This window comes from Pithys albifrons, chromosome 7, assembly GCF_047495875.1.
Source record: "Pithys albifrons albifrons isolate INPA30051 chromosome 7, PitAlb_v1, whole genome shotgun sequence".
NCBI lineage: Eukaryota > Metazoa > Chordata > Aves > Passeriformes > Thamnophilidae > Pithys > Pithys albifrons.
The window spans coordinates 40,884,877-40,901,752 of record NC_092464.1 but is presented as its reverse complement, the minus strand read 5'-3'; the positions used below and the strand labels follow the sequence as shown (position 1 = coordinate 40,901,752).

General features: G+C 39.0%; 1 protein-coding gene across 3 annotated transcripts in view; it reads right to left on the bottom strand.

The window, feature by feature from the left end:
• The window catches only part of RBMS3 (RNA binding motif single stranded interacting protein 3), a 708,641-nt gene that overhangs the window by 511,549 nt on the left and 180,216 nt on the right, over positions 1-16,876 (bottom strand). Inside the window, exon 1 of one of the 3 annotated variants that reach the window (XM_071561127.1) lies at positions 14,785-14,831. The exons of the other annotated variants lie outside the window; for them this stretch is intronic. The gene's annotated coding sequence lies outside the window, so the exon portion shown is untranslated. Of the gene's footprint in view, positions 1-14,784; positions 14,832-16,876 lie in introns of those variants that run through there. 3 annotated transcript variants of the gene reach the window in all.

Below are 16,876 nucleotides of genomic sequence, written 5' to 3'. Positions count from 1 at the left end.
TTGAACAAATTCCCTGCATACCTCCTTAATTTATTATGGCCCTGATAGTCCTGAGATTTTAATGAAATCTGCCAAATAGAAGGGAACTCTGGTTTCCACACTCAAGTAAACAGCAAATCTTACTGATTATGAAGCAGTAATGAAACCATATCAAAAGATTTGTATAGGATGGAGTAGATGATGTAATTGTTAGCTGCATTCAATACTACTTACAGTAAGCAAATTCTACTGCAATTGAAATGATCCTATTCCTTGAAATAAAATATAGAGGAAAGAAGAAAATCCTCAGAATACTGTTCTGTTTCACCACTTATAAGGGAATAACTGAAAATTCATTATCATTCTGGGAATATTCATCCTTTGGTACTGTAAACAGCTGTGATGTTGCTATGCAGTTTTAAATACCCGATCTTCCCGTTCCACCTCACTAGAACACTTCCTGAAGACCAATAAATTTGAACATGACTGACATCAACATAGCTGCTTACCTAATAATATTCACATGTAACACTACACATAAAAGGACTTATTTAGACAAAAAACCTGGTTTTACCTCTGTGACCATTGTGAAATTGCTAGCACGTACTTGTAATAATCCCTAGGATCATTCTGGGTAAAAAAGACACAGACTAGCCAGATGCATAGATGGAGTTTCTCCTCCTGGGTGACCAGATTCAATGGAGAGATTCAGGAGTCACATCTCTGTCAGCTCCCAAGAGCACCATTCATGCCTGCATGATGATACAGGGTACTGTGTGGAGTTGGCAAACCAGCATTTCAGATTAATTTGTATCTAAAAGAAATCCTCAAACTGACTTGATCACTTTGTTGTGCTCATCACATTGGTCTTCAGGAAAAGAGCTTACAGCCCTAAGCCAGGTTTCCTATGCCAGCTGTCAAGGACAGAAGGTGCCACTTCTTCCAAGAATGAAGGCACAAATTGGCAAACATCGCGGAGCTGGTTGCAATGTACCATCACTCTACAATAAACCCTGAGTTATTTCTCCTCTTGTGTTCATGATGCAAGCCTGGAGGGACACACAGCATAGTTGTGACTGAAGTTGCATGTCTACAACCACTGTGCTGTCTTCATATAATCCACAAAGTAAACTTGGGAACTCAGATTCTAGCTAGAAAAAAGGAAGTGAGAACAAATGCAAAAAATACTGTTCCAGAGTCACGGATTCACATCTTTAGCAACCCATGGGTGATGAAGATACATCAGGGTCCAACAGCGAAGCAGCGGAAGGTATAGAACCTTCCAGATATCACCCATTCTGCACCATGTGGTTCAGGTGCTTTTAGAAACGAGGGAAGGACCAGTAGCTCTGGATGCAGACAACTTTGTGACAGACTACAGGTCATACCACCAGCCTTGCTGGGATAACAGAGGCAAGGCAGAACGGGCTATTTCCAAAACTGTCCCCAGGCAAGGAAATGAAGGAACAGCTCCAAATCAAAGGCCTCAGTGATACCATCCACAGACACAACCCAAGGCAAACCAAAGAGCACTAAGCAACAGCCAGCAGGAAGGGGAAATTCTTTCTTGTGAGCAGTGGCACATCCCACCCGTGTGTCTGAAAGGGATGATGGCAATAAAGCTTCACATGTCTCTCTCAGCAGCAGGGAGCCTGCCTCCAAATGAGTCAGGAGATTAAGGGATCCCATCCTTTGGGGCAAACAAAGGAAAACAATCTGGCAGAAGCCCCTCAGGCTAAAATCCTTTCTTACAAGTCTCTGTTTGTAACAGCAATGGGGTAACAGCAATGCAAAAATATTAGGAGCACAAAAGAATGCTAGAGAAGAGAGTGTGAGGGCAAGAGAGGATGCAAGTCCTCCTCCTAAAGGCACTGGCCGCACCTGACACCTCAGGCTGAAATGCACGCAGAATTCTAGGCTACTAAGCTAAAGTGCCTGAATAACATCTGGATATAAGTACAATTATAGGAATCGTTCTTTTAAAGCATGTGACTTTGTAACTCACAAAAAGGTAGGTATTTCATACTAGCACTGCCCACTTCTCATTGAAAAATGAGACCCCCAAGAGCTGGGAGATTAAGAAAAAGGCAATCCAACATACTTGACACTGACTTTCAAACTTCCCTCTGGCCCTTCCAAACAAAGTATAGAAGGGAGTAGACAGCCCGCAGTTATGCTCACAAACACTCTCCATGCCCCCTGCTGCTCAAATTGAGTTTTACCTTCAGGCTAAAGAGCCATCATCCCAAATCTTAAAAATATAAAGAACTTTTTTGACTGTGCTCTTAGCTGCTCCCTGCAATCCCTAAGAGCCACGCATTTCTTCACAAAGCAGTGGGAAGCAGGGGAAGGAGAAGGAAAACCACTGCCGATGGAGTTTAATAAGAGAACTGCTGATGTTAAAAAAAATTAGAAAAATCAGCAATTAAAAGTGCCATAGCTGGGCAAGGCACCAGAATTTTTAAGCTATTTCCCCCAATGGCTCTCAGGCACCAGGAATTCTGCTCCCATATCTAACAGCAACAGTGGATTCACGTTTTCAACTATGATGTCCTCACTAGAGATATTTCCTACTGTCCCCAAAACAGCTCCTAACAAATGAGCTTTGCACACTGCTGCAAGGTGCCAAAATGGCACAATAACTTCACAGGCAATGGCTAAACTTTCATTCTTGAAATAGGAGCATAAGAACTTTGTTAAGACACACAGGAGAACACTGACTTGTAAATGTTTAAGAACATTGTCAATGAACAACCGACTGATTCTGATTGATTTCATGAACGTGTTCTGTACTGCTGAGGAGGTATTTACAAAAGCAGAGTTTAATCCACTGAGACTGTGTTCCCACCACAGCCAATGAATAGATATATACCTGCCCTGGGCAATATAGAGAATGAAGTCATTGTAAAGACTGTCTTTGTGAAACGTTCCACTGTTTCCTACTGAACGTCCATTTGTGGACATGGACCATTTCATGTATCATGTACCATTTTGGAAGCACTTATATGATAACTTCAAGAGCAACTGATATAGAATGACTTCAACTTATTAGAATAATGAACACATTAAAGAGGTCAACTGTAAAAGATTCTCATTTCTCCTACCAGTTAATGTGGAGCAAAGAGCAAATGTGGAGAAGTCCCAGACAATATTGTTAAAGGTGCATTTTCTGAGCAGAAAATGCCTGTAAGCCTCACAACCCAAACAGATTAATGGAGGCTACCAGAGGTGCAATGGAAAAAAAAAGAATCTGAAGACTGAGCAGAAAAAGAAACAAGGTCTGAGAACCCTGGAAAAAACTAATCACGACCATCCACTAGTAAGACCAGAAGACTTGTTTTGGATGAACCTTGCATCATGCAAGATGTGTGACTGTACACATAAGCACGTAAATGTTTAGGTCAAGTAAAAGACGACTGATCCTAGTGGCTCCTACCACAAAAAGCCCATTTGTTTTAGATTCTTGAGATATTCAATAGATTACTGAAAAAGTTGCAATTCAAAATGTATGCATCAAAATGCTGTTCGTAATGTGCAAATGGCACATGCCCCATATCAGACAGTTTTAGCAAAGTCTTCTGAAGGCTGCCAGAATATTGAACAATTTGTATACTCCAGTACTGCTTGAGATAGGGAAAATTGCATAATTCCTTTTGAAAAACAAATATACTTCTGAGAAAGAACAAAAATATTTCAAAAGTCAGTCAGTCATACAGACTATTATTCTAGATAATCAAATATTGGCAGAAGCCTTGGCAAATTGACTCTACTCTTACCACTACTGCCAGATTGCTGGTCTAACCTGGCTTCATTCCACAGTCACACACAATTCCAAATATTTGGTGAGCTCTATACATTATTCACCATTTAAAAATTATTAATAAAATCTTTCTTTGACATTAGATAAGAGAAAATGGCCAAAAAACACTCCTTTTTTATTATTATTCTTAACACAGGAAAAATCCAATTTCAATTAGTCTTACAACTTCTACCAAGGAAGTCTACAGCTCTCACTATGCCTTTCTCAATTGAAACAGCTCTTGATTAGAGAGCCTACCAAAAAACAATTAAAAAAAAAGTGTTACAGAGCAAGCATGTCATTGGTCACTTCCTCTGCTCATTCTATACATTTAGCTCTCTTCTAAGAATCTTTGAGTCTCATGGGTTTCAGAGCATCACTATCCATGCTTACATAAAGAAAAAAATATCCTTTCCTATTAACATTTTTCTTTCTTATCATCAAATGTAGCCTTCATTCAGTGCCTTAAACTCCAGAGCCTGTTGTACCTGGTTTTCAGGTAAATATGCCTAGTCAGAGTTTGTGTTCATAAGCAGCCAGATTTGGCAGTTTTCCATGCTGCATATCCTATCCAAGAACCTACACAACATAACTAGTCTATCTCTGCTGCTTTAGCTCTTATATTAAGACAGCCTGACTGAATAAAAAGTGTAAGGACCTTCTCTGTATGATTTTTCTCCAGCATATAATCACAGGTGGTCTTACCTGTGCAATCTGAAGCAGAATTCTTGCACAACAATAACAGAAACAGATCTTGTTTGCTTGCTCAAATCCCAAGACCAAAAACTGACCATAAGAAATTAGTACCCAGGGCAGCAAAAACCCACATGTACACTGCCTGATACCCCAGCTAACTCTCCTTCAGTGGGCTTTCTCTGAATCACAGTTTACCAAGGTGGCTAAGACTTCTGGCCTCAGTATCCTTCTGCCAACTCTGCTCTGTCAAAATCTTGGGCTGCACATTTGGATGTTACTATTTCTGGCCTTCAACTGCTGCTGTTGGGTTTGTCAGAAACAACCTGCCATGAAGAAAGAAGCTCCATGATTCAGGAAGAAATAGATATGGAAACATTTAGTGGAGCAAACAAGATAAGCTTCTATTTGGGGGTCCATCTCTTTCAGGTACAAATACTTGTATTTGTCACAAGTTCTACATTGCTTGAAATTCAAATCTGAAAATTTTCTGAAGAAAACTTTATGGGAGCATGACACATGCCTCTTTTAGCTCCAAAGGCAAATATTACAGAGAGCTTATCCATTTCATTCAATTCACCTCCACAGTGGAGATGTTAAAAAAGTGCTAATTAATAAACTCATTACAATATGCTTGGATTATGGAACCAACATTATAAAGCTCAATTCTGGCCACCAATTCTATATTTAATTAGATTCCAAGCAGACAGCAATTTCAGAGGAAGACTTGAGGGAAGTTACATGTGAGAGCATGGGGTCACATTCGGGCACAGAAGACATCTGTGTGCAGAGAGCTCACCTCAAACCTACAGACACCACCACAGGCAGCCAGACAACCACGCAGCCAGTGAGACAGCAAAAATCCATTTTTCATTACTGAAATAAAACCTGTGTGAACTAAGGGACTCATATATAAATATCACAATAAATAAACTACCAGATAACTTCACTGATTTCCAAAGCTATCAGTTCAACACCTACACTAACCATCTGGGCAAAACTCTATTTGGATGGGAGGGACAATGAGGTAAAGTTTCAGTTTCAATAAATATTATCAATATGCAAGAAGACAGAGAAAACTAAGCACTCATTAACAGCAAGAAGTGCCTCAGAGCACACTTTTTTCTTGGCAAACATCAAATGCAGAATTCTTTAGTTCTTCCTTTTCCTTTATTCTGAATGCAATACTAACAAAAATGAATATTTATTAGCAAAATTGCTTGAAGGTCTTTACTCCTTCAACCCTCTTACACACACTTATTTTTTTCACCTCGTCCAGTTGAACTCATGCCATGTTTTAGCTGTCAATAATCAAATGAAGAAAACACAATGAATATAAAGAAGGGAAAGTTTTTTTATTTTTTTTATAGAAGAAATTTAGTTGGAAGAAACATCAAGAGGCACAGAATAAAAATAAGTTTGGACTGCAGGAATGGGAAACAAAAAAATATTCTCACTTCTAAATTAGATAGTTCCTCCCCTTTCTTATTATTTCCTTGAGCCAAGCTTTTTTCACTAGATAACCTAGTTCACCTTGAAGTGTTTTTCAAGGCAGCAGACTTCAAAGTCTTTTTTCACTGCAGAAAACTGAACTAAAATGGACTTGCATTGCTAACATTACTAATCCAGTTTCATTTATTTACACCCAGATGAATTCCAAGATCATATTTCAGAGACACCCCACATAAGACTAGAGAGAAGAACAAGACTCAGTGCCTTTTCCTGGTGCTCACACTGGCTCATCCTGTGATTTCTAGACAACAAGTGGCTGCAGCACTGTGTGATAATATTATGCAAGGATCTCATCGGGCAGTGAGAAAACAAGTTGCTTTTAAGCCCATTGATATAATTAAGGATTTTACTGGGGATTATGTTACTGCAGCAAAAATTGCTCAGCTGTTCTGTCTTTCCCATCTCTATCAGATTCCCTTTCCTATGAACTCTAGCTGTGCAAGGAGCATCAGTAATCCTAAAGGGAAGGAATAAACACAGACTACACTGGCTCTGATCCTTGCTAAACTTTCTGGGTTAGTCCTATTTCCTTCAAGACCTGAGAAATAAGATAAGGAGAAATGGCAAGGGCTTGCTTTAGGCAAACACAATTTGACTTTAAAAATTGTAACTATTTTAATACCTAATGTACACCAGTAACTACACCAGTAATAGCTCATGTGACAAATTCTCACCAAAAAAATTATTTCTAAACCAGTCTTCTTTCTGAAAATGGATTTTTGCAGGAACATATTCACAAAAAAATCCATTCTTTCTTATTTATAATAAAATTTATCTTTTCAATACTTTTAGAAATGATAACAATACTGTCTTCACGAGAGTCCTTGGAGTAAAAACCAGGAAAAATTCTGAAGAAGAGAGGAAAATTAACCATTTTGCAACATATGAATCAGAAATTATTGTAATGTTTTGTGATGTGGTATTTTTACATTAATGAAGATGTAGATGCAGATAACATGAATTCACTTCTGTCACAAAAAGTGTATAGTGGTTAGCAGTCTTAATAAAATCTCTGGGTAACAGATACTGAATTCAAAAGGTTACACCTCAACACCTCTTCCTCCCAGATACAGCAACTAGTCCCTTAAGAGGAGAAAAAATTCCTGGCTTGCATTTGACTTTGTACAATGAGCACAATGATGAGACTAAAAACTAAATATATATCAATACTAACAATGTGACCTATGCTACATACCAATTATTATTAAATTAATTGATAATAAATACAATTTTTATCTAAAAATGGTATTGCAACTCACTAGTGCAATATCTTCTTACAGGTTTGATTTGCAAAAACTTGAAAGCACTTCGACTTTGCTTGTGTGAAATAGCCCCATTCAATAGTAGAGAAATCTGAGGGTTGTTTGGGTTTTTTTAAACCAGTTACCAGACCCAAGTGATGGAACCTTGTTATTGCTAGTTCATTTATGTGCACAACACACGATGTCCTTTCAGGGAATTTAATGAACCGTGTAGAGAGAGGAAAAGAAAATATCAAAGGAGTTAGTGACCCTTGCCCCAAAAGTAAATTGTAAAGCCTTCCTAGTATTTTTGCTGAGGCATCTTTCTATATTTTCAATGTATCTATGCTAGAAGTCGAGCTCTTATGACACAAAGAAAAAAACTGATATACTGCTGGGGAAAGCTGATTGAGGTGTCAAATGTCTACAGGTTTAGTGAACGATTTAATCAATACAAGAGGTATAGGGCATGTAATTTGTACTGCTGTAACTTGTGTCCTTTGAAGGTTTGTTGTTTATTTACAGCAGATTGGAAAGCTCCTCTTCATTTGAGCTGACAACCAACCCACTGAAGTTCGCACATTAAGGTCAGATGCCACTTGCAAAAGAACTTCCTTCTTTTGCAGGAAATAGCTACAACATGCTTCCAAACAGAAATAAAACTACTCATCATTCCAACCCAGAGTTCTGGATCCAAAATACCACAATTTAGAAATCTGGATACAGACTTTGCCAGTCACACTCCAATATGTCATTCTTCACAGGCAGGAATAAACTGGGCAACTCTAGCATCAACCATTTGCCTAGTTTTAGTTTTGAAGTGAAAATACATCGTATCACTTCAGCACAGTAGTTTTGATTTACTCAAGCTGAGAATTGGAATTTAAACAGTAATTTAGAGGTTTGGGGTTTTTCTTTTTTTTTTTAACCTCTATTTCCCTGCCATTATTTGTGACACAACCTACTAATAATAAATGGTTGTACTTTCCAATTAATTTCCAGAGTTTCCTTTAATAAAACTGCATATGTTTCCTGAAAATCTTCTGGAGAAATAAATGTTTCACTATTAGCAATCATTTCATAGAATGAAAACACTTCCTCAGCACTGTATTTTGCCAAGAGACCAAATGCAACTATAGAAACAGATGAAAGAAAAAACTTTCATTAAAGGCAGAAAATCAGTCTGAAATTATAATTAATCAAATCCAAGTGTTATAGAACAATGACACAGCTCTTCAGGTAAAAAAAAAAAAGGTTGCTTTAATTTATGTTAACATGCTGTAAAATGCAGAGACATGCTGAAGAAGCCAACAAGTTTGACTCTAATTTTCACTTTGACTGATAAAACAATTTGAATAAGTGGAGCTGTTATCTCTCCACAGGAAAATCAGACACTTTGTTAGTAAGAGTGTAGAAGTGGAGGCAAGACACAGCTGCACCCCTCATACCTCAGTAGTCAGGATCATCCATGTTTAAAGAAAACAAAATGAAAAAAAAAGAACCACAATCCCCAAACCCAAACCTATTTTTCTAAACAAACTTACATCTTAGGTGGAATTGTTTCCCTTATTATATGCCATTATAAAATAAAGTGCTGTTTCTTGGAAAAACTATTAGGAGTTCCTTCCTCAGTATGTGCCATGGTAGGATCACTAAGAATATGTCAATGTTAGAGAACATGCTCAACAGCATACAAAGTCCTCCTCTTCAGAGTTCTCTTTCATTGCACATAATTCTTCTACATTTAATGCACTAAAAACAAGATGAGAGATTAATACTGAAGGCAAGATAGCTTAACTTTCTCTTGAAAATATCCCTGCTTTTATACAAGGAAAATGCCACAAAAATTAGACAAACTGTAGGAAGAGAAATATCCCATATTTTTTCAGAGAAAAATGCTAATTTGCATTCCCAGTTGTGTTGAGGTAATGCCAATGATTGGCTCCCTATGTTTCAGCAATTGGAGTGATATTAACATTCTTACAGTTCTTTTGATTTCACATGCTTTGTCTTGCTTATATCATGCAAACCTGGGAAATGTAACATTTCTCTAGCATCCTCCTCTCCAAATAAAGACTAATGTAGTTTCTGGCTACAATGGTTTCTCTATCCACTGGCAAAAATGGTGATTTCTCCAGACAATGCAAGGGCATACAATGAAACGCATATCTGGCCTCCAAAATAAGTTTATTTTTGAGGAAATTATGGTTGACTGCATAGCAACATGCAAATATCACTTTGAAAGGAAAAGCATCCTTGCTTCTTGTTATAGCAAAATGTCAATAGATTCTATTTGTATTTTTCCTTGGAAAAAAGAAAGAAAGCAGCAGTTTTCATCCTGACCCAGTGACAAACTAGCAGTAAAATTCTAGCTGGGCTGAGACAAAGCAGACTAACTTAATAGCTGTAATTTTCATCAGTCCTGGAGTATCAGTGGTAGGATGGAAAAACCACATTCCAATGCATAACACTGGCAAATGTATTTTTCCAAGACAACCTGTTTTTCTAGTGCTGTTGACCACAAAGCCATTCAAGTGCATAGTTTTTTTTCAGAGTAAGGCAGATCTGCTTAAGATGAGTCAAACTACCACAACAAGAATTTTACAAAAGTTTATGCTTTATCATAAAAAGTACAGGATAACGCAAACTGGGAGAGAATTCAATACTTTTATTTCAAGCAATATTACTAAATGTCAGTGAATCAAATCACAAATCTTTTGTTACATTAAAACTCCTGTTGAAGGTAGTGCTGGGAGCAGAGATGAAAGTAAGAGCAGAGCATTAAAGAGAGGAAATAGTGGTTTCTTGGATTTTATTGCTGTAACTGCTTATAGAGTGGCAGATCATATCCCCACTCCTAAGTAAGAGATGAAACACCACCATAAAACAGGCTGGCATGAAACAAGTGCTCATGGTCTTGCTGGTGTGGGATTTTTCAATTTTAAAATATGACAAAACCCAAATCTGATTCTGATTTCTATTAATTTAAAACAAAAATTCTTGTGTGACTTCCAACCAGCAATTTCACAAATCAGAACTTTCAAGTGCCACCTAACCAGCAATAAAGGGGGATTCTATACTATGGCAACAGAGGAATTCAGAAAAATCCTTTCAAGGACAGTGGAATTCTTAGGATTGTGCTCCATTTAGAAATACTAAGCATTTTCAAAGCAGTAAAGAAGAAAAAAGAAAACAAAAAAATCCCCTCAAACTGAAAGAAAAACCTTCTCCTAACCAAACCACAGATTATGGATAGGCTTTCTGACATGTAATTTATGGTATTTAAAGAACTTAACTAATGAATCTCTCAAGCCGTTGGCAACTGAGATCATGCCACGGCAAAGCCTTTAAAGCATTGACTAAGATTTAAGTCAAGTGGAGTGAATGAGTTTTGAGCATGCATCAAAGATTTCTCAGGTTATAAAATCATAAGCATGTGTCAAAGGAACAAAGCAAAGCAAATGACAATTAATCAGATGATATTTATAAAACACATATTTTCAAGACTGAAGTAATTTCTTTCTAAAACAGAGAATAGTCAGAAAAGGGGAAGAAAATCACTCTAAAATTGTGAAGGAAAGTAATTGACAACTATATGCAGCTGTATCACTGAGGAAGAGATCAACAGTTACTCTTATATTCCCTAGATCTTCTCTCCCCCCCCCCCCGAATGGGCTGACAGGAACTTAGCAGACAAAATATTTTAATTCTAGTGCCACATTTGTCAAATGCTATTGTGAAATCTTATGAAACTACTCAAGTTCTGTTGGCAGTAAATAGTGCCACTGCAGACTACTCTAGCAAAAGGCATCTGGGCTAAAAATCAGAATCAAGCTTGTGCAGAAGCATTAAACAAACTGGCAAACTGAGTGACACTAGCCTGGGCAAAACATCTCCTGCAAACTGGTTTTCCAGACAAATAGTCCTCATTTTCAAGGTGTACTGAATCAAGTGTGAAACCTCTACTACCTCTAATTTCTAAGATACCACAGATATCTCTTTTGCAATAGAGATTTCATTTGAGAGCTGTGTGCAAATCCTTTTTAATTTAGAATGTCTATTTGAAATTGTTTTCAAAATATTAAGCACCAGATATGCAACAAGAAAATCCATAATGGAAATACAAACAGAAATATTTCCCTTCAGCCAATATGCTTTACAGTTTTAGAAGATCTGATGAACTTAAGCGATATTTTGCCCAACCATCCTCATCCTCAGTGAGGAAAGAGGGGCAGAGAAAGTTGGAAAAACTTGTTATGGAACTGTGTGACCTCGAGTTAGAAAAGAATCTAATCTTCAACTCCTCAAGGCCCTAAATCCAAGATCAGATCACAGTGCTTTCCAGTGCCTTACTCTTTGGGATGAAGACAAACACATAAACCAGATAACATATGGCCCCTTAAATATAGGATGCAGTGGTGTTACCATTTACCCCTCAGATTTCTGAAGACCTTTGTTGAACCTCCTCATCTCTTAATTTCAGCGAAAACTTGTTAATGGAGGACCTGCTCTTTACCAATATCTTCTACCCAGATCCTTCAATAGCTTTGCAGATTATGGAGGAGAATGGTGTCACAAGCTGCTATTTTAACAAAAAACAGTTCTATATCATGGAAGAAGTGAATCCGTTTTCTTCCTTTTATTTATTTATCTGTCCTAGTTCGGCAGGTAGGACCAGTTTATCACTGTGTGGGGGAGGCCAAAGCTATGTATTCTACCCCCTCTATTCATTTCCCAAGAACAATGGACCATTTGCAGCAGCTGCCTAGGGCACACCCAACTCCTCATGGTGTGAGCTGGGTGTGAAAGACATCTGAGAGATAAGAGCTGTGATAACTCCCCTCCAGGGAGTCGTTAGCACCTTCACACCCAGCCTGAGGTGTCATGTCTGTTAATGGGCCATCAACGATTCCAAAATACCCCATGTCTCACAGAGTCAGATGACCCATTCTGTAACTCCCTGCCCTGGGAGAGGGACTGGGTGCTCCCACCTGAACCCGAGGGTAGATAATCTGGGGTTTGAAGACCTCGGGGAACCACTTATCAGATGCAGAGAAGGAGCAGAACCTCAACAAAAGGAGACCATCACTTTCAACCAGACTGCGACCACCACTCTCACTCAGACTGGGACCATCATCTGCACCAACAGGTTTCTCACTTCCTTTTACTTTGGACTTGGGGGAACCATGTGGGGTTTGTACCCCAGGGTGCTGGGTCATACTTCTAGGTTTTGTGGGTTAAAACATTTGCATTTATTGTAATATTGTTATTAAATTGTAACTCTGACTTATAATCTCTTTTGTGTTGAGTTCACGTCTCCTGCCGGTTTACCTTTAAACCACCACAGTATCCTTGAGTGGTCCCAAGAAGTAAGGCAGGCCCTGAAGTATAAAGAAGCAGAAAGTACCAACATCTCCCATAGGAGCAGAAGCATGAGGAAAACACAAATGGAGGCTGGATTAGGTGTGTAGCAGAAAGTTCCAGCAGCAGTCACCAACTGACTCCTGAAAGGAGTTTGTAGCAAGGTGGGGGTCAGTCTCTTCTACCAGGCAACTAGTGACAAGGACAAGAGGACAGAGCCTCAGTTTGTGCCAGGGGAGGTTCAGGTTGGGCATCAGGAAGAATTTCTTCATGAAAAGGGTTGCCAAGCATTGGAACTGGCTGCCCACAGTGGTGGTGGAGTCACCATCCCTACACATGTTAAGAAATGACTGTACCACTTAGTGCCCTGGTCTAGTTAATAAGGTGGAGATTGGGCAAAGGTTGGACATGGCGAATTTGGAGGTCTTTTCCAACTTACATGATTTTGTGATTCTCTCAAGGATGACATCCTAACAGACTGTACCCATTTTTCTCTCATGTCCACTAACATATTTATAAGCTGCAGAACAAGGACAAGTGACCATTATGCACTGGGATTCCACACCAACCGTAAAAAGGTGACAAGTAGGTTTTTCCACTTGATCACACCCACAGACATTACTTGGCAAAATAGATAATGAAGTAAAGCAACTAGGTGACAATAAATAACTGCTAAGGTGAACTCAGAGTCCTTTTATTTTGCAAAAACTACTGTGTGCCATTAATGATGGGCAAGGCAAAACAAGAAGGTACCTCCAAGGAGGATACTTAGAGAAGAACACGATGGCACCAGAGCACTTCTCACTGGTGCCAGAGCACTCCTCACTGGCAAAAGGAGGATGCACAAGAGGAACATACAAAATGCTCAGAGAGGAACCATAATATTGCCTCAAACACAGCTCTTCAATAACTTGGCCTGTCTAACATGAACACTTGATCAAATGCAAATATCCTGAGAAACAGACCTTTAGTACTTTCAGTACAGATGTAAAAATGTGGATTTATTTCTGTATGAAACAAGCAAAGGAACAATGAAACCCCTGCTCTGTATTTGTAAGAGGCCAACTGTTCTTAATAAGGACAATAGCATGGGGTTTAACTTGTGCAGGCTTTATTTAATTTCTTATCACCCTTGTTGATAGCGGTATCTCTTTTGTTTATATTTTTAAATCAACAAATAATCACCTTGTTTCAGAAATCTGCAAGAGAGAGACTCCTACCGGGGGTGAGAAGACAGCTGCATTTACAACAATGTCATTAGGACTTTTCTATCAGTAACTAACAGATCTCTTCATGACTCAGTGGTCTGGTGGTCCGGATATGCTACAGTGAGGACTAAACCATGAAAGGCGAAGCCCAGAGACTTTATTCATTCACTTGGGCACCATAGAGACCTGACAGAATAGAGCCACACCACATTTCCATGGTACAGCTCAAAGAAAAGGTCTCTCTTAGAAGAAAAATTAAGCTATCACAGCAGGGGACCAGAGTGATGGCAGGAGACTCCCTTCTGTGCAAGCAGGAGCTGTAGGAGCTAGTCCAGCTTTTTGCTGTCAAATGAACCTGATGTCTCCAATGGACAACATGGAGAATGAAGAGATACCCCCTGCCACAGCTCCCTTCTGCACAGTTCACTCCAAGCAGATAATCTGGCCGGAGTTACCATGAAGAAGTCAATTCAAAAAGCAAATGCTATATTTTTGTCTGCACATGTGAATATTAATAATCTCTGACCAACAATTGCCAATTGATGCCAATGTAAGAGGAACATGCAATGTTATTGTCAATTGATACAACACACAGCTTCAATATCCAAACTGGGGACACTGAGCAAATGCTCAATTTCATACACTTTCACAGGAAGCTAAATTATTCATTCAGAACACCTTATTTTTTTACACATTTGCATTCAAAAATCTTTTTTTTCACCTGTTTGCATGAGTGCCAAAATGAAAGCCTCCACTTTCTCTGCTTTCTATTTATACATCAATTTTTTCCACATAGCAGAAATGTATCTCTTCACTGCTTTCACAAAAATCTTGTCAACAACCCACAATTAATGATACTGTGTATTATTTCACCAAGATGAAATAATGCTGTACACCTAGAAACATTTCAAATAAATGCCCACTACTCAGTACAAGAGGGAAGAGTGCATAAGGCCAGCACCTGCTAAACCACCCTATTGGAAATACTTACCCATTCTAATGAGATTTAGCAGAAGGCATGAAAAAAGGGGACAGCGGCTGGCAGAAAGGCTGCTTAAGTTCCTACAGGAGTTTGTGCACGCTCCCATTTGTCAGGGTCATTTCAAAGGCTTTGCTTCTTACCTTGTGGAAAAGAAGGCATGCAAGAGGGACCATGAAGGACCACTTCATTGCCTCTTCTCCTCTTTTCACTAATAGCTGCTATGAAGGGCACTGGGGATGAGGAGTGGAATTATGAAAACCTGTTACATGCCCTCTCATCCAATGCCAGATGCAGTGCTTGCCAAGGCTCCACACCCAGGCTGTGCAAGGGTTATGGTACCTGGCCAAGGACATGCAAACTTCAAGCCCTGCCTTCTTTTCCATATGACACTTCAAGAAATTAGGACAAGAGCTGTCGAGATCCTTCAGCTTGTGAACTGTTTCCAAATACCACAAGTAGTAAAAGTTCTCAAGACTAACAATTTCAAACCAGCTACTTAATTATACAAACTTTGCTGGAGGAACCATGTAACTTCAGTTCATGCTGGAGGAAGAGGTAGGGGCAGCTGTTTGAGAGTAATTCCAGTAATAATGCAAAGAGGAAAACTAGTATTTTAAAGATACAGAGTTCATGTGAAACTAAATGAGGTAACAACCTTTGTTGTCTCCAGAAGTTCCCCAACTTCTACAACTCTAACAGAGGGCATTATATTTCAGTTGAAAGCTTTCAAGACCCTAAAATGCACCTTCCAGGTTTATCACATTTCATGTGTGGCATACAGGCCATTCCAGAATGGGATAATAACACTTCCAAAGTGCTTCTGTCTTGTGTTATTAAACAAAGTTATTCATGGAAATCTCTCTTGAAGTTTGAGCAGGGAGCATGGAGCAATACAGTTGTGATTCCTGCTGACACCATTTGTGAAGAAAGAGTAATGCAGGCAAGAGACTTGCAAGAAGTCTACAAGACTTTAGAACAAAAAAATTAAAGTATTGTAAACATCTAGAGCATCTCCTTCTAGAGTATGTGAGGACCCAGTTGCAGGTCACTTGCTAACATAGCACCAAAAAAATGAACACCCTTTTTTGAGGATCCCAAGTGGTGCCAGTAGCTCTCACTTAAACAGTAGTTCACCTGCAATCTTCAAAATAATTTAAGAATGTGGATAACCATTTGATTTTTTTATATTTAGGGAAGGAGAAGCATAGGACTTGACAGCAACTTTGTACAAGGACACACAACAACTCAAACAGCCAAGGGAAGGACAGAACTCAGGTGTTTTATTACTAATAAACACCCTGGTCCTCTAAATCATTTTTTATATTGCCATTTCCTACTTACACTGCGGCACAGAAAACTCATTAATTTACTAACAACTGTTAGTAAACATTTTCCTGTAACATTTCCCCAGTTACCAGCTAATGTTTCATTTGAAAACTGAAGCTTTTATTGACAAAGCCATTTAAAATATAAAATGAATCATGCAAACCTGCAAACAGGAGGGGAAAAGTAATCCACAGAGGAATTACACAGGGATGTTTCCAAACACGAGAGAGAAGGGCTGAGGAGACATTGCCTGGCAAGGCTAGTGGGAAAGGAGAGATTTCACCTCTAACTGGAAGCAGCTGTTGTAACCTGCCTAACTCTGACGAAATGCATGTGCTGGGGCCGGGTCTCGCCAGGGCCCTGGCATCGGGACCATGGCAGCTTTCCTGGGGGCACCGAGCTAACTCACATTTCAGTTATTTTATCCTGAAAGAAGTTACCATGGAGACTGGCATGAAAATGGCAGTAGGCCAGCCAGATAGAGATGGAAAACCCCAAGAGAAACACAGAGTCTGAAATTTCAAAATCCTCAACCACTGGACTTTCTGTGCCCATGGAGTTCAGCTCCATTCTCCTGTACCAACAGCCTATCAAAGAAGGTTTGATGGAGGAGGTAAATGCCAGCCATTAAAAGTAATCTATCACAGCTCATGAACACCTAGTTAACACACCTGAGATTGCTTAAATGTATTTGTGTGTGTAAAGGTTGTTAAAAAGCCGTGTTAAAACAGCACAGTAAATGTAGGTGTTTATTTCCCGGGACAAAACATGGAAT